The sequence below is a fragment of the Lepisma saccharinum genome, chromosome 15, assembly GCF_977018435.1.
Source record: "Lepisma saccharinum chromosome 15, izLepSacc3.1, whole genome shotgun sequence".
Classification (NCBI taxonomy): domain Eukaryota; kingdom Metazoa; phylum Arthropoda; class Insecta; order Zygentoma; family Lepismatidae; genus Lepisma; species Lepisma saccharinum.
In genome coordinates, this window is record NC_139243.1 from 73,026,470 (window position 1) to 73,046,903 (window position 20,434).

The following is a 20,434-nucleotide window of genomic DNA, read 5'->3' on the forward strand; positions in this document are numbered from 1 at the left end:
CATCTGATATTAATTTTGGATACAACAGATAATCTGAATATCCTGATAATTCGGATAGTACAGAGCTGATGGATGATTTGTTTAGTGGAACCACCAGCAAATGAACCTGGGCAGACCTGCGACTCCTGTTCACCACTCTTCCACAAGGAGAGTAAGAGCAGAGGGGTGCATGCTTCCTTGTGGACGGAGATGAACAGATCGAAGGCGGAATCGTTTTAGCAGAAGGTTATTTTCTTTATGGTCTCTCTATAAGGAATTTGTACAGTGATATACGAATATAATAAATAAAAGATTGGATAGCATGTAAAACAGATAAATGGTAAAACTGCCCAGATAATGAACACATTTGATTTTCCAGATAATTCAGATATCAGAATAATCGGTATATCTTCATATCAGATTATCTAATGTTTGGATATTGGAAATTCAGATAGAACATTTTCCAACACCCGGATAACATTTTATCGGGATTTGGCTATCCATATTCCAGATCGCACTAGTATGTTGTAGTAGGTGGATGAAAAAAAAACATAGTGTGAGTTGTAGTGTGACTTGCACTTTGAGCAATGAAAAATAAATGTATGACGGGTAGAATTTCTAAATTTATTAAAATGAATTATGGCAGAAGTCTATAATTTTTATAATTTACAGGGTGTATTATTCAATTGTTATACTAGAGAAGGCTCATAGTATGTGACTGTAAAATCATGTGCAAAAATCCATAGAAGAAGTATAAAAATCAAAATTGCAAACGTACTAAAGAATACAGTAAGCAAAATAATCTAACACAGTTATTTTTAGTGGTTATTATTTTATTTTATCTGCGACGTTTCATTCTGGTTTCCGAGAACTTTCTGAAGCTACACTAAGAGATACATACAAAAACAGAATCTCACTTGGCTAGTCACTCTACACTTCTCTCACTTGGGGCTCTCCAAAAGTGTAGATTGACTAGCCATGTGAGGTTGTGTTTTTGTTTGTATCTCTTAGTGTAGCTTGAGAAAGATCTGGGAAACCAGAACGAAACAACACAGATAAAGTAAAATAATGACCACTAAAAACAACTGTGGTACATTATGGAAGTAGATTTCCATGTCCCATGTAGTGCTCGAATGTCAAACACTATGAGGTCAAATCCCATGCTTGTATACCTACTTACTCAATTTCGTTGCTACAGTTAACACAGCATTACAGATACATCTTCATAGTCAAGTGTATACACAAAAGAAAGTAATATTGTCATGAAATTATCAACTAACATGGAAATCAAATTGTCCCTTTCATCACATGACTTACCTACCTTAAATGCGATGAAGGAAGTTTATCAAACATCCTTATTTATTGACTGATAGACAACCCATATGGGTGCTTGCATCCTTTCACAATTCTTAATTTTTTTTAGTCTAAGGGCACAGTGCAGGTGGGTAGTGTTGGCTTGGAAACTATATGATAAGTGGTGGAGTAACCTAAGTGCCATCCTAGAATCTGTCAATGATGAACTTACTCCTCTCAAAATTTTAATAGAAAACTTCTCTCCTTTGACTGTCCTTAATTCAGATATTTTGTCCCATTAATGAAAAGAGTTTGAGTTCAGGGTCAATGAATTTAGCAGAACTGTTACTCTAGTACAGAATAACACCTATTTGACACAATCATATAGAAAATATGACAAACCCATTCAATTGCATCCTACATAAGTACTTTGTATGCAGCACAGCACACGTACTAGGGTTTAGATAACACTAGCCTGAACCAATATGAATATTACTCATACGAATTTCTGCTGATATTGAGACATACTTGGAAATTTGCCAATTTAAAGAAGTTCAAAATACATCTTTATTAAATGTGGAAATAAAAGGATCATCTTGCAACCATACCATTTCAGTCTACCATATTTCCATATCCAAAAGTTCATGTGATATTAATGTTCTCACATTTGCTTTTTTCAGCCATAAAGATATTTTGTGTACCCTGTAGTATGTTATAATAATTTACTACAAACAAGATTTACGATTTGTTACAAATAGCCATCATCGGCTGTTGCGAAACATTGTTGGATGGGTAGATCAGTGTTACTGATTGGTTGATTGATGACATACTTCACCCACTACCCTACACAAACAATCACTCTGGCCTGTAGCGATTTATTGCAATTTAGATCGCAAAATCGTACAACTTCCAACTCTGCGTGTTGGAAATTTCTCCGCTCAAAATTAAGTGACAAAAATCACTCATTATGTAATTCCCTGAACTTCCGACAGATGGCACCACTAACTATTCGCGAGATATCTCGTCGTAATCACGCCATCTGGAACTCGGACGTAACCAGGATGTGAAAGAGCAGGGATGTGTGCGTGTGCACAGCGGCCAGTTGCGTCTTGTGCTTGATATTGCCAACAGACGTTATTCACGCGCTCCACTGCAAATGTTTCTCGGGCACGTAGTTTGAATTTTATCGGCTGGACTTACAATTCAGAACTCGTGATGAATTGCCGAAATTTGTTGAATGTAAATCACGGGGCTTTGATGGAAAATAGACGTTGCAACATTTCAAATAAGGTACCAGTTGCCAAATTGACGCATGGAATGGAACGCGCCATTTTACAGTTTGCAGCAGGAGTGATATTGAAAATGGGCAAATGAGCTACTTCAGATTCTAACTACGAGGTACACGCACCCATGTGGATTTGTCTACCCAAAAGTGAAGGAAGTCGTCCCCTTTCAGAAACCAGAACTTTACCACACATAAAACGAAGGTAGGCAATGGATATTGTTGTTTTTTCGTGAATTATAGTGTGAGTGAAAAATGCCGATTTTTACTTCACAAAAAAACTACGCAAATTACGTAAGATTTGCATCAAGTGGTAAAAATCACTATTTTGTCAGCGAGGAAGTTCTATCTTACGTCATACATAAATATGTATATGTGTTTGCTAGATAAACGATAATATTGAAACTTGTAAAATATCACGAAGCCGTAATTTGAATGCAGCACTTCGTAAAATTACTGGTATGACACGTGCTTGCGATGAACCTCGTCCACTTTGAACATATAGACTAAAGTTAAAATTGGTGATGTTAATACGCAAGTGCAAAACTGTTTGATAATTGTAGTTCTTCAGCGTGTTCGTTTTTTTGTGGATAGACTTGTAGGATTTTGGGAAACCCGTCACAAATATGGACTTGGTGTAACCGCGACGAAGTCCTTCAACAACACAATTCCCCCTATTTCCCCACCTTTTTTTTTGGATTCCGTCAATTTACTGGCAAATTGTGTGAAGTAATTCAATTACTTAGTTCCGAATAAGCATCTAGGGCATCTTCGACAAAAAAAGGAATAAAAAGAGTTTGTGTAAATTTGTCTCATATTTCTTAGTATGGGCCTTTTTACAGTTTATGAATCTATAATAATAATGACGACGGTTTTGAAAGAGTAAAATCATTTGATTTAGTCTACATCACAAAAAATGGTTGAAGCGTAGATAGGAAACCAAATTAACAAAAATTGTAGATTCTCCAATTTTGCTGATTTACAAATGTTTGAACCATTTTATTGAATAGTTGATTAAGATTATTTGAACTACAAACATAAGCATAGTGATAAATGTGATAAAATTGTTTAAACAAACTGTAGCTAGTCAACGTCAAAAAGGACGTAATTTGTTGTTAGATTCGGATTTGCCAATATTATCCTACCAGGTATCCAAAGAAGTTCGTGCCGCTGGAACGAAAAGTGAAAGTCAAACGGCATGTGGCGGCAACCCTGTCTGGATGAAGTCAAAAGTTTACATTCCCGGCAACCGTCAGTCAATACAAAGTTGGGAGGCGTGTGGGTCGCATAGACAGCAGATCTGTAGGACCGACAATCCTGAAGGGAACATGTCAGTGTCAAAGGACGTTTTACGGCCGTGTTTACTGTATGAGTTCAAATTGGGCAGCAATGCTGCAGCCGCTGCTCGAATGATATGCTCCGTGTTTGGAGAGGCATCAGTGAGTGAGCGCACAGCGCGAAAGTGGTTCAGTCGCTTTGCATCGGGCGATGAGAGCCTCCAGGACAAGCCTCGAGCTGGACGCCCCGCCAATATCGACGAAGCCCTGCTGAAGGAGACCATCGAGCGCTATCCAGAGCAAACGTGCAAAGAACTTGCACAAGGGTTTGGAGTGTCGGAGGAAACCATTCGATTGCATCTGCACAACCTCGGGAAGACTTGGAAGCTCAGTAAGTGGGTTCCTCACGTTTTATCCGAGGAAAACAAATGCCAGATGCTCACCATTTGCTCATCATTGCTGTCACGCCACAAGAAAGCCCCATTCCTGGACCAGATATTGACATGTGACGAGAAATGGGTGTTATACAGTAACCGCAAAAGAAAACATCATTGGTCGTCCCCTGGTTCTGTTTCATTGACTCCCAAAGAAAACATTCATCAATGAAGGTTCTGCTCTGTGTTTGGTGGACCAGTGCTGGTGTTGTGCACTTTGAATTGCTAGAGCATGGCAAAACCATCACATCAGAGGTGTACTCGTCCCAGTTGCAAAGGGTTGCAGATGCACTGCGTCCGAAGCAGCCAGCACTAGTCAACACGAAAGGAGTAATCCTTCTTCAAGACAAGGTTAGACGTCATACGGCGAAAGCAACCAAGGAGGTAATCAACACACTTGGTTGGGAAATTTTACCTCATCCTCCTTACTCCCAGGACATTGCCCCATCCGATTTTCACTTGCTTTTGGCCATGGATAACCATTTGCGTGAGCAACAGTTCCGAAACCGAGATGATGTCACGCAGGTCATAGGACAATTTTTTGCTTCTAGAAACCAGAACTTTTACAAATGCGGGATTTATAAGCTTGTATCTCGTTGGGAACATGCAATTGAAGCTGAAGGAACTTATTTTTCTGAATAAAACACATTAGCCAAAAATTACTCAGTCTTTATTTCTCACTGCAATATACGGCATGAACTTTTTTGGATACCTGGTATGTGTTAATGAAGAACGTTGTTAATGGTTTTCTTGACGTAATCTTGTTATGGTAATTAACAAAGGATTATATTCGTTTTGTTGTTAACCTTTAATGTTGAATAAATGACGTCATTGAATTGTTAAAAATTGGACATCTGTTTTTGACTTCATTTGCGCTGAATTTTTCCCTAATCACTGCGTGCTTCGATGATAGAAAACGAAGAGTAAAAAGTGGGATTTGTAGCTAGAAACAATTGTATTTTGGTGAAGGTAAATAATTCTAGATTACCATTAGGTTTACTGTAGCGTACAACGCATTTTGGAAACTTGTGGCAGTACTGCGTTCTTAATTTTCAGGATCGGCTTGTAAACGGCAATATTATTGTGTTTATCCCTTAATTGGAGTTAGGATATCGTGAAGTTCATAAGCAACTTTGAGGTGTCGCGAACAACGTGACAAGTAACCTCCACCCAATTGATTTTGTAACTTATTAGCAACGTGCTTGAACCAGACAACGGCCTTTGAGGTAGTAGAACAACGATCAAGCCAAGTCACGACTAAAATATAAAAGCACCTTGCGAACTTGAACGTTACAAGCCACTGAAATCCTATTGCCCCTTTGGTCCCTTTCCAGTGAGACACATCAAACAAAAGAAAAAAATAAACATTACAACACCTCAAATATCAGACTAAAAATGAGCATGACAGTCAAAAATTTGGTTTGCTTTTATATTAAAGAAATCTCTGCTGGCAAAATCTCTTGAGTTTGAAGAAGAAAGTCAGCAAGAAGGGGAGAAAGGGAGGAAGGGGGGGTTGACTATTGTTGCACAATCCATGCAGGTTACTCAAATAAAGAATATCAACTTGAGGCAATTGTTGAAAGAAAGCTCTTTAGACATTTGACATATAAATTTTGTAATGAAAGTAGGGATGCAAATGTCCACAATTATGTCTCCACCCTCTTGTAGTAAATTGTATGCTCTTCCCTATAGCATTCAGAGTTGGCTGGGTCTTTTTAAGTACTTTGAGGACCAACGATTGTCAAAACTTGGAAGAATTAAAAAAAAAAAAAAAAAAAAAAAAAAATTTAGAAGAGCTTCCAGCACTCCAAATAATTAATAACGTAAAGTCAACAAGTTCAAGGTTTCATTCATTAGGTAATTTTCCTCAAATCATACTAAAATTAGTTGTTGACAATTACAACAAAAAAGGTACACATTTCCAGAATAAGGTTGAACAAAGTTATAATTATGAAATAATTTGTGTGGTAGCACCCTTAGTTACCAGTAACTTCCTAATGTAGGAACTTTAGCTGAACATCATAGTGGGCAAGGGTGGATGGTTGAGAGGGCAAAAAAAAAAGTCATGTATTAATTAACTACAATAACTACTAGGACTGAGCCGATACAGATACCGATGTAATCGTATTGGCTGATACCAATGGTATCTGTAAGTATTGGTTGAAATTTTCCAACAGATAGCTTCTGATACCATTGTCTTTGAGTAGCTACAATCAAGGCCAAGAGCAACATTTGACCTTTCTAAAAATTTGCTGACCCTTCCTTGTGGCAGTTTTACAGAGGATTACTGAACAAACCCTCCACATCCTGGGAAGCAGATGATTGACAAGATCAAAGGCATGGGTAAAGCGAAGGCTGTGCCTAAACTTCTTGAAGGCATATAACTGCCTGGTAGTTGTAAAGGCTGTGTGGAAATAGAAGATATATATATATATATATATATATATATATATATATAAAGGAAAAGTGCTCCGCTGTGCTTAGCACCACACCATGAAGGCGTATACGGGGTGTGGGCATAACGCCCCACACTTTCTTGATCTGGTCATGAGTGGGGGTGATCAGCATCACGCCCCTGACCGCCTTTACCCCCCAGGGTTTCCCCCAGGTACCCATGTCATCCGACGCTGGGTGGTCGCTGGGGCCGCTTACAACATTAGAAAATTTCCCGGATTTGAACCGGCCGGGGAACGAACCCGGGACTTTGAGCATGGTAGTCAGATGCGTTACCGACTGAGCCACTGCAGCCAGTACATAATATATATATATATATATATATATATATATATATATATATATATATTTCATTTTAAATTCCTGCTTGCACGCTCATGGTGGATGTTTTCAAAATTAGCATTAATACCATCCTGGGCTGTTTCCAGGTCAGATTATTTCGGAGTTCTTGCAAAAAACGTGTAAAGGCCACTGTAGAATTCAATTTGTTTCAGCTACATTCAAGCAAGGCAAGGGGGTTGTGGATTGTATAATTTCTGCTAGCACTCTTCCCTTCTCTTTCTTTTATGTCCTAATAATCCACAAATAATGGAAATATATTGGTACAAAAGAACTTCCAAATCCCAGACACTAGCTATCACTTTCCAGCCAGGAACTCAACAGTAAAGAATGCAGTGTCAGGTGTTACCTAAGCTTTACTGGGTCACCAAAGGTGTAAACACGTAAACAGGAGTAAACCAGGAAGAAGTTGCAGGTGACTGACTCGGCATTGCTTAGCAAAATACATCGCAATAAATATCTAGGACAATGGGGGTCATCAGGCAGAATTACGATCAAGAAATGTAAATAAAGGAGAGTGAATCTGAGCATTCAGACTAGTATCAAAAACGGACACCTCGTTTATTAACCAGTCCGTAGTTCGACACCTCGAGGGTGCTCCCTCCATAAAGTGAGAGTCAGGTATTTCCATTTAGCATGGTGATCCAATTTTAAAGGTTATAAAAACCAAGTGTTGTGTTTGTCATACAGTGTGTATGTGTTACCTCTTGCATGTTACCATTAAGCTCTCCATGAGCAGCGAATATGCCATCATTACAGATGATGCCATACATGAGCTACGCCACCCAGATTGTATCCCTGTTCCTTAAGGAACGTTATGCTGTATCTTTTGGTGTATCAGCCTATAACGCAGAGACTTCTTTTTGTTGCAAGTGACAGAGAATGATGGACAGCATGGTACACAGAAAAAACTGGTTTGTTTGGAATTACCAAAAAAGTTTGGTTGAGTTGTTTGGTTATGCTTTTTGTTTCCGATAACCAAATGTTACTTGTAATTACTAAAGCATTTTCTTTAAGAATACAAAAAAAATTGGTTAGACGAAATATGGTACTCGTAAACAAAATTATACACATTTAAGTGAAGAGAAACAAAACGTTTGGTTAAATTTACAATAAAACGTTTGGTTAAATTTACAATAACTAGATGTGTCATGGTGTCCGCACGTTCGAAAACCAAAATGCTGTATCTTTGAATGATCGCACGGTGAACTCCAGTGAATTTTGTGTCTGTCTTCAAGCAAGACAGTAGTTTGTCTATGGCCTGTTCTCAACGCATGTGCAAAGCACGAATGCGAGTGATTAAATCTGCAAATACAGTCTTTGTCTAGGCTAAGCCGTTCCTTTCTGAAAACTTTGTCGTCGACTCGTCGGACTGAAAACACGGACAGCACGCAACAGAAGAAATGTTTGTTATCCCAAGATGAGATGGATGATGTTACTTGGAATCACTTGCCGACATTTTCCGAGGTAAGTGAATAATTATATTTATTTTCTTTTCATGCAGTCTCATCGTTGAAACGTGGTGTTAGTGAAGTTGTTGGCCCAAAGGATACTTCTCAGTATTAACTACGTTCATTATAGTAGAGTGATATGAATATATATATTCGTGTATATATGCACAGTTTAGAATGGATTACTTGTAATTTTCATCCACCTAATGAAAGTAGCACTTTTTTGTATCCACATAACCTTGTGAAGGAAGGTTCATTGCCATTATGTACTGTACACCTATACCTGGAAATTTCTTCATTTGGCGATCCTCACCAAATTAACATCTTCGAATATTTATGAAGATGGAAACTTTTTTAAGGTTGTGCGTCTAAGGTAGCTTATATCAAATATTGTGTGTGTGTGTGCAGAATGAGTGTTTGTAGTATTGCAAGTTAGTTGCCACATGTTTTAAAGTGTCCCTAGGTCCAAACTTCTATCTCTGTAATTAAAGTTTTCTGCAACTTCCATCCAAATGCAAATTACAGAAAATTATAACCCTTTATTTGAAGATAATGTGTAACTTTCACGAGATCTTATTTCACGATGAGGGGATACTGCATGTAGCATGTGCCTTAAATTTTTTTTGTACTCTTCATTGTTATCAGAAATGATGATTGCACAGCAAGTTTCAATGAACACATCCTTAGTTGAAACTGTATGTGGTGAAAAATATACTTAAATCTATGTGTTGTGTGATAATTTACCATTCAAAATAGCTATTAGTGAATGAAATTGTTGGTCATGTTACGGTAATGCAGCCTGTAAGTACAAAAGAGCATTTCGGCAAAATATTATGTAAAGTAAAAAACTATTACTAAATGATGGATAATATTTCATTCAGTCATTGATTTACAAGTTAAATAACTTGCAGGAAAACGTAAAAATGAAGATTAATATGAGAGAGCCATTGAAACCTGCCTAACATACTCACCAGAGAAATTTCCCTCTGATTATTTTTTTAGAGAGGTACTAATGGATTGGATTTTTTTCTTCAGAGGTACTAATGGAGAAATTTCGTACGATGTAGAGATGAAAAGTAATGTGACTTTCTGAATCTAGAACAAAAACTAACGGTACTACTTTACTATACCGGAGACATCTATCTGATTTATTTTGCAATTTTTTACATTGATAACGTACTATTCTGCGTTGTAGAACATTTCTTTAGGTGAAATAATGGATTTCTAACGAAAATAATGTCTATTTCTTACATACGATAGCCCCACGAACCATCACTGGGAAGAGGTGTGCCTAGTAGGTTAGGTTAGGCCTGTTAGGTTAGGTTCCATTAGCACTCCTTTCGTTCAATTTAGCATATACGGACATCGGAATTACAAATTCCACGGCATCTTCCACACCCGGCAACAACTTCACGACGCATCCTCAACACATCATGTTGTAGCAGCAGCAATAGTGCGTATTGTGCTCTCGTGCAGAAAGCAAATGGCAGCAGCAGCAATAGCGTGTCGGAAATAGATTTTCGTAGAAAACCACATGCATTCGCATTAAAATGGATCAAAACTACATTCCCGAACATCAACAACGCTACAGAAAATGATTTGCCTAAGTACTTTCTCCTGTAAATTTGAAGAAATCCATCTCCGGTATAGTAAAGTGTTACCAAACTAACTTCACCACCTGATGAAGCATGTCATTCTGTGTTAATAATTATATTGACCTTCATTTTTTTTATTATTTTATTCAAATTTTATTGTCCCTTTTGAGTGATTTAATGAAAGTTTTTGAGAATGAGTGAATTTTTTTGTTTAAGAACCTGAGTACATTATTTTGACGACAACACTGCGTTCTGTTCTTCTCGCCACCTGGTGAAAGTAAGCGTTCCTTTTTAGATGAGATTGCCTTGTATGAGATATTTATTTCTTTGTTAATATTGGTGAGAAGAGCAAACAGTGCTAAAAACCAGAAATCACATGGTCACATGTTGGAAGTACGTATTTACTGAAGTAATTTTAATGCTAACAGCCCTAAACCAGATTTAGGAATGTACCCCTTCAACGTAAGTCATGCGACACTTGCAGTAGCAGTACAAATTATCTTATTTGATTCTTAACAAAACTGCATCTCATGCAAAGAGTATTGTGCAGAACCCAGTATTCTTTAACATGAATCATAATATGGTTCCAGAACAGCATGATTTAAAAATTCCGAAAACAAAGGCATCTAGATTCAAAACCTTTTGCAAATATGATTGTGGAATTCCTGGTGACAAAATATAACCACAATTCAACTGTGATTGCATATTCAAGTTCAACTTACATGTTAATTTACTAAATAACTTTGTGTAAAATTATGGAGAGTGTCACGGGATGAGTAACCATGTTTTCACCATTTTTCTGTATGTGGGAATTATTTTTGTGCTAGTGGTAATAACGTTAATACCAGTCTCACAAGGCACTTATGATAAGGCACAGGATAAAGTTAAATTTTTACGTTGCTAGGTTAAATAAGATTACTTTTTTTGTGTATGAAATGCTACTGAATTGTAAGTAAAGGCTGATTTTGAGTGAGTAAGGTACAAATATATGTTGTCTGTTTATTCAAGTATAATCTCAATCTGAAGCTTAACCATTACAGTGCTGTTAAAAGTATTCTTAATTTTTTTTAAATGAAAAAAATTTACTTAGTCAGTGTATATGTATGTCTAATTGAACTAGCATTAGATAACTAGTTTCTCGGAACTTGAGCAGAACTAATGTCTATTAGAAGACATTATATATCTTCATATATTTTCACAAAATTGTTTTCGACATTCAATGTTCATATTTATTGATTTGATTCTAGTTAACTTGTGTGTTTGACACAACTTAAATGTTTTGCAGGAAATTTATTACATAGATCTAAAGGCTCAAGGACCAAATAAAAAAAATGAAATGAAAACTTGTGGATCGATACCAAAATACCAGGAAAACACTACGTAGAAGTGGCATTTTTGGTGCTGTGAGACAGCGTAACCAGCATGAATCTTACACCAGTTCTGTAGATGGTTTGACAGGTAAGCTGGATAATTGAATATAAATGGTACTGTAGAAGTTTTTAATGTAGGTTTATTCTTCTGCATTATTATAGTAACTTGTATAGTTCATTGTTAACCTCAATATTGTGAAGCACATAATATTTCTTTTCTTGAATGTATTTTTCTATTACCTTCCAGATTATGATAAAAACAACACTGACAGCAAAGCATGGTTTGATTACAATGTTGAGCCATGGAATTATGTGACTGAACACTGCAAGAAGACATTTGAATTGCCTTCGAGGCAAGAGTAAAACTATACAGGAAATGTTATCATTGTGGCCAGCATTGAAACAATCCCAACGACACTGGTAAGCATATCTCAGACATGATTGTTCTTTCAGTAGTTGAATGCTGGTTGTTGATTCAAAGTGAACTTTTAGCCCTGAAAACAAAGTGAAAGACAAACCCTGGTTGTCATATTTATCCCAATTTATCCAACACTTCTGCAACCCATGCATTTTATTTTTTGTTCCTTCCCTAATTTAGCATCACCAATGGCACATTATAAATAAAGCACTCAATTGAAGCATACCACTGAAAAGAAGCTGTATGGTACATTTCAGTGATTGCGAGAACAACGGGTAAAACCTGTAGTATGTTACTGTACTACAATAGAAAAAAAACATAAAACGTTATGCAAGCCTGGTAACTCAGCACATTCCCAAAAGTATCATACATCGTTATTCTGTGGAATGCTTCAATTGTTGCGTAAGTGTCTTGTAATATTTTTTTGTCTAATATCATGTGTGTGTGGTTGTAATTTTAACTGAATCCTAGGTAAGGATGCACAGAGGGCTTTTCTAGATGGTGTAGGTAGGACACAGAGGGGTGGGAGGTGAGTCCCCCAAGAAGGTTCTGTTCCCCTCATACATGGTTGAAACATTGATTGACCTCCTGGATGCCCATGTTGTGTTCCAACATTTACTTAATCAAATCACCATTCATTTTCAATGTTGTGAATGAACTACATATGAAATGAAATAACTGAAGACTAAAATTGGTAAACGTGAAAAGTGACTGGTAGCCCTCTAAGTAGTTCAAAGGGCGTATAAAGAGGTCACTAGTGTGCATGTTCTTACGGGCTGATGTGTGGAACGATGCGATTTCCCAACACTTTCGTTTTTGGCACTTAATACATTTACCACTTTTAGTCCTCAACTGTATACAATATAAAATTTGTTTCAAGTGCACATGGGCAAATCAGTATTGTACCCACTGTTTAAAAGTTTGTATGAAGACCACCATTTTGCTTAGTGACTACTTTTTTTTTGTATGTAGTGGAAGTGGCCATGACAAACAATTTATTTATAAGTCATGGATATAATAAACAGGGTATATCGTTTTTTAAAAAATCATGTGGCAACTGAAGAAAATAATACCAGAAGTTGATTATTCGCCAAGCTGTAAAAAATCTTGTCTTCCCCATGCTTAGGACCAGCCATGATGGTGTATAGGGAGTATGAGGGTAACACACCCCACAATTTCTTGATCTCGTCGAAAGTGGGGTGTTGTGATCAGCACCATGCCCCTGACCACCTTCACTCCCCATTGTTTTTCCCAGGTATACATGTTATTCGCTGGATCCACTTTGATAGTTGGGGAAAAATTCCCACGTTTTCCCATCCGGGAGTCGAGCCTGGATCCATCGCATGGTAGTCAGAGGAGTTACCAACTGAGCAACTATGTCTAAGCTGCAGAGATCATATTCCTTACGTTTTTAAAGGGGGGGGGGGGGGGTTGACAGATTTGTCTCAGTCACATTTCTGAAGTGCACTTATACGTCATTCATTTCATGGGGTCCGTGGCAGAGTGGTTAGCACATAGCGCTACAATGCTAGGGGTTCTGGGTTCGAATCCTGGCCTGAGTATGAATGTTTGTGAGTGTCCATTCATCAATTTCATCATATCATCACTCATTCCTGTCTCTGCAGATTAGCCAAAAAGTGGCACAAAGAAGCCGAAATAAAATAAATAAAATCAATGCAAAATTTCTTAGGGCATTTTCAGAAAGCATACGCACTTGATGGTATGTGAAAAAAACTTTCTTTCAGAGGATACCTACCTTTTTTAGATTTTTAAAATGTATTTTAGGCTTAAATATTAACTTGAATCAAATACTTACAATTTCCCTTCATTCATGGTCATTTTATCATCTGGAAGATATAGAAATAGTGTGAAATATGTGGACATATTGTGAACTTTTGAACTTTCCTTCATTGTACATATTAATAGTTGATTGTCACTTGAAAACACCAAGAATTAAATAATTTGCACTCAATTTGCACTGCAGATTTTTTCTTCCCAAGTTTTAATATTGTTTTCTATTTTTTAAAAAAAGATTTGCCACATACAGCAATGAATGAGAAAAATAACCTCTGTCAATAGGCTTAATTGTAATGTTAACAATATTTTTTTCAGATACTAAAGCAGCTATAATACTGACTTGCTGTCAGTTGTGCTGCTCAAGTACCCAGATAAGGCATAAAAAACTACCCACTGTGAAGGCGTCTCAGGATAGCTTTGTCACATAAAGGTAACCATTAAAGCTTAATAACTTATAAATTAATTATTTTGGGTGATGTTTGAATTGCAGATATATTAAGCAAATGTGACATCAAGTACAAATACAAATACAATACAATCCTACAAAAATAGGAGTTTCACATACCTCTTGGTTTTGGTTTGAGTTGGTGTTTTAAGTCCACTTTATGCACAGTAAGGCTAATCAAGACTGGACCTACAGTTTTAAAGTGGGATCCGAACCACTGTGCCATGTGCCTCCACCGGGTATCGAACCTGGAACCCCTTGATTAAAGCCCACTGCATCATCGGGGAGGTCTCCTGTATGTCTCTTTTACGCTATTTGTTGGTGTATCTTTATCAGTATTCTTCCATGATTCTATAAAGAAGTTAATTGATTTCATCCACTTAATGTTTCAAGAAACTTAGCATATACCCTCTGAAAATGTTTGGACTACAGTACTTCCCCTTAGCATCACATGTAAAGTAAGGGGGGTAAATCTCCACACATTGTCTATATTTGCTACAGTTGAAGTGATGTGATCAGCATCACATCTCAGTGGCATTTACCCCTCAGGTTTGTCCCCATGCACCCATTGATAAAATTCTAGGTGGATTGCATATAATTTCAGAAATGTAATACCAACAAGATCATCTTAAAAGTAAGGTATTACCAACTCTAGTCATTGTAATTTTGCCTCATGGGAACTCCCATGTGCAGAACTGAATAATAAATGTGTTACTTAAAGATTTGCAATGCATTTACTTTCAATATAAAACCAGTAAGGAAAATTGTGCAAAGTATTGGATACTACATTATGTTATGGTACTCAAGTAATGGAATGTAATTCTGGTTTGGAGAACATTAAAGGGGTGGGCGTGGGAATATTTTTCCACATATTGAGGCTTGCCAAAAAGTTTTAGGATGGTCAACGTACCAAGCTGTTTAATGCAAATGTCTCATATTATTCCTTACAAGTTTATAAGTCATATGCTTACGGAAACAGAGTGAAGGTAGTATTTTAGGTAGCTTATTAGATATGCAGAGTGTATTTGTTGTTAAATTGCATAACTAATATTTTCAATAATTCATTTCATAACTTGAAAGCCTGATAATTTTATGTATAAGCAATAATTATGTTTTCTTTTACTTGTGTTGGTCCTTCCAGCTGTATTAATTTGACAAAAAATTTAATTTGTAGGGAATTGGAGATGTTGAGCAATTCATTGAAAACAAGAACAGAAAATTGGCATCATATGGTCTCACAAGACCTCTTGTGATATTGGTGGGACCTTCTTTGAGAAACATTACCCATGAGAGTGCTTGTGGCTTCTTCTTCAAAAATCTGTGTACAATATTTCTACAAAATGTGACATGCACATCATGTCTGTGAATACTTTATTCATGTGGAGGGGAATAAACAATGCGGTTGATAATATAAGACGTAAGCGAGTTACTAAAGATATATCAGTGAAACTTACTTGTAAAAATTCTATTAATTTCGGTGGCCTCTGCCACCATCCACTTGGGAACTCAATGCTTCACTGTTAGGTTGACTTCCGGTTTCTGTTGTTTCCTCGACTACCGCTAGGGGTGCTGGTGTAGCCATTTCGTCTGCTGCGCGCAATGGGTTTGAGCTGTTGTAATAACGGGAGCCAAACATGATGAGCCTGATCGCTGTTCATATTCAGCTCGTGCGGAAAGTGCATAATGGCATGCGTCTCTTTGATTTTGGTGTCGATTAGGGTGTGTGATGTATGCCTAACTGAAACTTTTTGGATCCTGGGTTGGTTGAACTTTAGGTGCCTTGCTAGTCCAGTAGTGGGTTGGGATTTTTTTGCTTCTGCTAAGTGCTGTTGTATACGCTCGTTGACAGATCTGATGGATCTGCCAATGTAGTTGCACTGACACTGGGCATCATATATACCCAGGTTGTCTAGTGGGGAAAGGAATGATCTATTGTGTTTGCTCAGGGCACTGGCTATTTTGTTTATTGGTTTGTGTGCGAGTTTGATGTCACATTGTTCCAAGGTCTTGGCTAGGCTGTTGGATGTAGTCTGGTGGTAAGGGAAGGCAATCCATTTAGCTTTATCACTACTGGCTGGGTGGAGTAAGTTAGGTTGTTGTACTTGTATTTCTGCTTTGCTGCACCATGTGGAGAGTTGATGTACTGTGTATCCATTTTGAACTCGTATGTCCGTCACTATGTTAACTTCTTCCTTCAAATCTTCTTCAATTGAACAGTGCGAGAAAGCTCTTCTGTAGAAGTTAAGCCATAAATTGGCTTTATGTTGGGGAGGGTGGTTGGAAAGGGAGTGAATATACTGGATTCCTGCCCCAGTTTTTCTATGTATGGCTTAAATTCTACAGAGGAGCTTTCTCGCACTGTTCAAGTGAAGAAGATTTGAAGGAAGAAGTTACCATAATGGCGGACATAGGACTTCCAAATGGATACACAGTACATCAACCCTCCACATGGTGCAGCAAAGCAGAAATACAAGTACGACAACCTAACTTACTCCACCCAGCCAGTAGTGATAAAGCGTAATGGATTGCCTTCCCTTAACACCAGACTACATCCAACAGCCTAGCCAAGACCTTGAATCAAACTCGCACACAAACCAATAAACAAAATAGCCATTGCCCTAAGCAAACACAAGAGATCATTCCTTTCCCCACTAGACAATCCAGGTGTATATGATGCCCAGTGTCAGTGCAACTACATTGGCAGATCCATCAGATCTGTCAACGAGCGTATACAACAGCACTTAGCGGAAGCAAAAAAATCCCAACCCACTACCGGACTAGCAAGGCACCTAAAGTTCAATAAACACAGGACTCGACACCAAAATCAAAGAGACGCATGCCATTATGCACTTTCCGCACGGAGCTGAATATGAACAGCGGTCAGGCTCATCATGTTTGGCTCCCGTTATTACAACAGCTTACACCCATTGCGCACAGCAGACAAAATGGCTACACCAGCACCCCTAGTGGTAGTCGAGGAAACAACAACAGAAACCGGAAGTCAACCTAACAGTGAAGCATCGAGTTCCCAAGTGGATGGTGGCAGAGGCCACCGAAATTAATAGAAGATTTACAAGCAAGTTTCGCGGATATATCTTTAGTAACTCACTTACGTCTTATAATACTTTGATTGACCTAATTGGATTGTGATTTCTTGTGATGAATGCTCTTTCTTTTTAATGAAAACTATTTGCAGTGCTAGTAATATTGTGAAATATATTAATTCTTAACCTAGATGTAAGTGTAGACTTGTGATACGTAACAAATTCAGATCTGTGCATTTTACCATAGAGCACGAAATGGTGGTGTTATATTTGTAACAACCATTATCCAAGTTTTTCATCACTTACATTGCACTTAAAATTTAAGCACATGGTATATTCAAATGGTGTATTAAAATGTCGTGATGATGGATTTTTGAGACTTTATTGGCATAAAATAATTCATAAACCACCACAGGAGAACACATCATGCAGCTTGTGATATTGAAAATACTGCAAGTTCTGATGTGCCTGTTGAATTTGAAAGCAGCGAAGAAAGTAATGATCAGGATATAGATACACATCTTCAATTAACTGATGATGACTTATTTGGGGAAAACATTGAGCTGGAATGTGTAACATTCATTTCACAGCTGTATGCAAGGGCAGATTTAACTAGGTCACAGATCCAACACATTATATCAGTGGTAACCAACTTCTATGGGCCTCTATTGTCATCCCTACAAACAGAAGTTAAGGCAGCATTTCAGTGACCAAACCCAATAAAGTAAGAATCTGTGGTAAGAAAACTTGGTTCTCTGGAGAATGTTTTTGATGGCATGTCATGGGAATATTTAAGAATAAAGTATTTAGAAAGCAACAAATATTTGGTTAAGCCTGTTGAATATACATTATCTTAGGGACAAGATTAGGAAACAGAACCTTTTCTGGCAAGCGTATCCTTACTTCAGTGCAATCCAAAGGACATTTCATTCCCCTACATAATATTCTGAGTGCTTTTTCTCTGTCTCTTTTGTATTTGAAAGAGTTGTCGATTATGTTGCACAGTTGTTGCAATCAGATATATTGTCAAATGAAGGGCCAAGGGGGAAAAACGATGAATGTCGATTTTTCGCCCATTTTGAGATCGCAACGCCATCTGATAGTTCAGAAGCTGTACTATAAGAATGAGAATGGCCTTGGTTGGGAAACGATGAGAAGTGCCTGAAAAACGCATTATTATTTTGGCATATATTAACGTTCTTATGGAAAGAAATACTTTGTTTTTCATTTCCTGGCAAATTGTCTCGAATGAACATTCATAGTTTTTCCCCCTGGCCCTTCAAATTTCATCGAAGCCAAATTATGGCAAAAAAGTTAGAGCTGTTTGAAACCAAAAAATTATTGCCTTTGTTAACCTATCTTGATGAATTTGAGACTAGCAATCCACTAGAATCAAATGCAGGGATTAATAAATTAGAGGCAGTATATGCAAGCATTCCATGTTTGCATCCCGAGTTCAGTTCTCTACTGGAAAATATTTTTTTTTAGTTTCGCTCTTCCATTCATCGGACAGAGTACAATTTGGAAATAATGCTACATTCAGGGTCTTGATTCAGGAGTTGATATATCTTGAAAATGAAGGCATATCAATAAACACAGAACAAGGGGAAGAAATATTTTTTTTAGTATTGGACTTGTATGTGGAGACAACTTTGGGGGACTCCATGGTATTGTTATGTTGAAAGTTTCTCTTCTTTGAATTCATGTAGATTCTGTAAAATTTTCAAAGACCAGCTGCAACGCAGCATTGACATAGGTAATGAGGTTTTTAAGAAGTAGATGTAATTATAGTGAAGATATTGCTATCAAAAATTAATCTTCAACTGGTATTAAAGAAGAGTGTGTATTTAATGAAATTTCATCTTTCCATGTGACAGAAAAATATTCAGTTGATATAATGCATGATTTGTCTGAGGGTGGGTGTGTGTGTGTATGTGTGTGTGTGTGTGTGTGTGTGTGTGTGTGTGTGTGTGTGTGTGTGTGTGTGTGTGTGTATGATCTCCTAAATGTCATGACATTACGTTATAACTATGAGGCTCTTTACGCTTGTTGAATTCTCATATTCAAGCTCTAGATGTTGGTTTTAATGAACAAAGCAACAGACCACCAATAATTCCTTTTACGCTAAGTTTCAAGCATCAGTTGCAGCAGGTAGAACTATATGTATCCAAAGAGGTTTTAATACTCCCTTGATTTATTTTGGACCAGGTGCTGAAATAGAAACAGCATCTCTTGCCTATTTTGCAGAAATTTCTGATTTCTTGCTTACAAAGCTGTGAATAGGCTTAATCATGTATCTGCAAAGGGAACATTATACAAACAAGGAATTATATTAGTTACTGTCATAACAGATGATTTCCCACAATTTGGTGAAATAAGTGATATTTTAGCTGACCATGACTCTTCTGTTTATTTTGTGTGCAGCGAATTGAAAAAAAAACCAGTTTAAATAAGCATATTCATGCATATAAAGTATGTATAACACAAAGATATACTTGTGTTGCACACAGTGCTCTCATTGAACACAATCCAACATGTTTTGTAAATGTAAAGGATGACATGTATGTTCAAGGAATGCCATGTAGCAAAATTCCTCACCTTTAAGTAAGTCTTGAAGCTTTCCTGGCAACGAATGATTGAAAATATTCTCTCTGGCTATTGACCAGGTGAGTTTTGGAAAAGATTCCAAGCTTTTGAGAGCTAACGTCACTCTCATCTTCAGGGTAAAAGCTTGGAATCTTTTCCACAACTCACCTGATCGAAATCCCAAGAGAATCTTTTCATTCTTCGCCTTTGTTCATATTTCCACTTTCATTATGTATGTATTATGTATGAATCCCTTACTAGATGACTTGTTTCCATTTAGCGATAACTTTGTTTCCTGTACCAACATTTTTATTTTTCATTGTTTTAATTTTTCAATAAATAACTGATCTTTACAAAGATTGATATTGAGTCATATAAAGTTTTGAGAAGTTTCATAATTCCTGCCACAGTATGGTACATGATCATTCTTAAACATGTTGTGAGGTATTTCTAATATGTTCATTTTGTAACCATTTGGGTAATTTTATTTTCTTCTCTGATGGCATATTTGTATTTACACATTGTACTCAGTGCAAGTAAGAAGACTAAGTACAAAGATTAAAATGTGATTGTTCTAATTGTATTTGATGTACAGTTTATGCTCTGAAGTATTTTTTTTTAATTATATTTTTTGAAAATGCTGCAACTTGTGCATTTTATTTTATCCTGA

General features: G+C 37.1%; 1 protein-coding gene across 1 annotated transcript in view; it reads right to left on the minus strand.

Moving 5' to 3' along the window:
- Nucleotides 1-20,434, minus strand: part of LOC145999331 (uncharacterized) — a 547,081-nt gene that overhangs the window by 32,370 nt on the left and 494,277 nt on the right. The window lies entirely within an intron of this gene.